Source organism: Aquarana catesbeiana, linkage group LG03 (assembly GCF_042186555.1).
Source record: "Aquarana catesbeiana isolate 2022-GZ linkage group LG03, ASM4218655v1, whole genome shotgun sequence".
Taxonomy (NCBI): domain Eukaryota; kingdom Metazoa; phylum Chordata; class Amphibia; order Anura; family Ranidae; genus Aquarana; species Aquarana catesbeiana.
The window spans coordinates 380945085-380948011 of record NC_133326.1 but is presented as its reverse complement, the minus strand read 5'-3'; the positions used below and the strand labels follow the sequence as shown (position 1 = coordinate 380948011).

At 47.7% G+C, this 2927-nt stretch overlaps 1 pseudogene; it reads left to right on the top strand.

The window, feature by feature from the left end:
• The first annotated feature begins 931 nt into the window (after window positions 1-931).
• On the top strand, window positions 932-1036 carry LOC141135820 (U2 spliceosomal RNA; annotated as a pseudogene).
• The last annotated feature ends 1891 nt before the right edge of the window (window positions 1037-2927 follow it).

The window sequence follows — 2927 nt, the reverse complement described above, 5'->3', positions numbered from 1 at the left end:
ATAGTGGTAAATTCTCCTTGCTCACTTTTATGTTTTAATTTCAAATGCTTTATCAGATTACTGGTATTGTAGGAACTGATTTTGTACCTCCTCTAGATAATTTTGTAGAACAAAGCTTGCAGTCTGCAAGCACCGCTGACATTCTGCTGGTGTCTCTGCAGTGTGCACTGACAGGCTCTGATAATTTGCTCGACCTTGGGGCAATACAAATGGGAAATAAAAAATTACAAGCGCAAAGTGTCTGTCCACTGCTACTTCAATACCAGGCACTTTCACCCCATCCTACCCGTGTCAATTTTCAGCTTTCAGCGCTGTCACACTTTGAATGACAATTGTGCACTGCGCAGTCATGCCACTACCCAAATAGAAAAAATGTATCATTCGTTTTTCACACAAATAGAGCTTCTTTTGGTGGTCATTATTTAAACACCGCTGGGTTTGATTTTTTTACCACAAAAAAAAAAAAGTTTTTCTTAGTTTCTCTCAGAAAATTTTGTAAATAAGTACTTTTTCTCCTTCACTGATGTGCGCTAATGAGGCTGCACTAATGGAGCACTGATGAGGCAGCACTGAAGAGCACTGATGGGGTGGCACTGATGAGGAGGCACTTAATGCAGCACTGATGGGCACTGATAGGATTAGGTGGCACGGATGAGGCAGCAATGAAGGGCATTGATGGGGTGGCAGTGGCACTGATGAGGAGGCCCTAATATGCAGCAGCGCTGATGAGCATTGATAGGTGGCACTGACTGATGGGCACTGATTTCCAGCACTAATAGGTGGAACTGACTGATGGGCACTGATTTGCAGCACTAATGGCTGGCACTGATATGCACAACTGATAGGTGGCACTGACTGATGGCCACTGATTTGTGGCACTGATATCTGGCACTTATGGGCACTGATACTTGGCACAGATATGTGGCACTGACTCGCTTCTCTGCCTTTTGGCTAAGATCAAGTGTAGTATCTGTTCTTATCAGTTTCCAGAGGAGGCACTGTGCTACTCTCAAAGGGGAGACCCAGCAAATCCAATAGTGTTATAGTGCCTGGAAAGGCGGTTTCAGCAGGGACTATGCCAAGCTGCCCGACAGATACTGGGGGCTGGCCGATGGTTAAGTCTGAGCCGTCCGGAAGGGTGCTCCTGGTGAGGATGGGTGCTGCATCTGGGTCTGACCAAAGGGTCGGGTCCCTGACCTTCTGGTCTAGATTGTGGTAGCTCTAGCTACGGACAGTTTTTTGGGAGAGAACACCAGCTCCTCTTTTGATGGGGGGGAGGAGCGGTTAGTATTTCCCGAATGTAATTAGGAAGGAGTGATCGGAGCGGTGGTGGGGCCTGATGATAAAGGGCTCTCACCAAGCTCCCTGAACTTCATGCATTTCTGCCTGGAGTAGGGGCTGCTGTGGTCTGGGTCGTTGATCAGGGTTGGTCCTGAAAGCCTATGGAGTACGTGCCCCTGGAGCGGCAGTCCAGGGGTGCCAAAAAATCACTGTGAGTGAGGGTCACTTTGATTTGAGGCACCATGATCACTGCACCATATGACACGCTTTTTAGCACCTTGGGCCGGGCCTTTTGGCTAGGACCAGAGGAACTTTTTATTCCTGGCCGGAGGGCCTGGTCATTGTTTTACACAATGGCCACCTTTTCACTCTCCTCTCCACTTATTCCTTCCCCACTTTATTTTATTTATTAGCCTATGTTTGTCACTTTTTGTATTTTTGTGTTGTACACGGTTTGTTGCACTGTGTGATGAGTAGGGTTGCAGGTCCTCGGGCCTGCCCTGAAAGTCTTGGGAGGGGGTGGACATGGCCTTTTGGCTTGGTTCGCCCTCTCTCATGGGGTCTCCCTTCGGGGGTAGCCCCACCTAGTACTTGGGTGGGTCTGTTTCGGCAGGCCAGAGAATGGGGTCCGCCTGGTTTCGGCCCGATGGACCAAGTGTAAGTACCCTTGTCCCCCTATGGAGCCTAATGCCTTGGGGGATTCAGGGCAAGGCCCTCTGATTTTAGAGGGCTTGTGTACCCGTTGCACTTTTTTGTGTTTCACTCTTTATGTGTGTGCACATTTTTTTGGCACCGGGTGAAGTTTTTGGGTGTGTTTGCACGCCATAGGCTTTAAAAAAAAAAAAAAAGTCAGTATATGTGCTTTCTCCAAGTAGGTTTTTAAAATTCTAGATAATGTTTTCTCTAAGCTTGGGTTTTTTTTGCCATTTTTGTGCTAAAAATATTTTTTTACTCTTCTTTCAACAGGGAAGCACAAAAAAAGGAGGCTACAGACAAGCCACCAGAGGGGACAAAGGGAGGCTACTGTCGCCCGGGCTCCAACAGGGGAGACTTTAAGGCCATCTTCCCCCAAAATTGTAAGTGACAACTTCAAACACACTCATCTAGCCACTGACAAAGGTGATTCTAGGTGGGCCAAAGGCCCTGGGCTTAGGGCTGCATTTAAGGGGTAAAAAACACTTTCTGGTTGCTGCCTGGCTCATCAGTGCCCATTAATGCAGCCTTGCCAGGGTAGACACGGGTAGAGGAGAGGCCCCGGGGGATCACAGTCACACAGTCACACCTGCTATCCCAAAGGAGACAAGAGGGATGGGGGGCAACTGCATGAGTTTTTCAATGTTGGCACTTGTCCAGTGTTTCCCCTCTGTAAAATGACATCACCTTCCCCTTTTGATCCATTTTTAAGGGTAAAAAAAACACAGCATGGTGTAGTCCACTACTCATGAGCAAACATTGTCCCCAGTGCAAGGTTGGTCAACTAATGCAGCAAAATGGATGCTAGAAACATGTGTGACTGGGGGGGATTAATGAAAGTTGTATTATTTATTTTTAGAGGAAAGTGAGTGCGTTCAGCTGAACCAGGATGTTGGTTTGGAGGCATGGGATATGACATCTGGACCCAGCACAGACCTTCCCATTGTGGATGT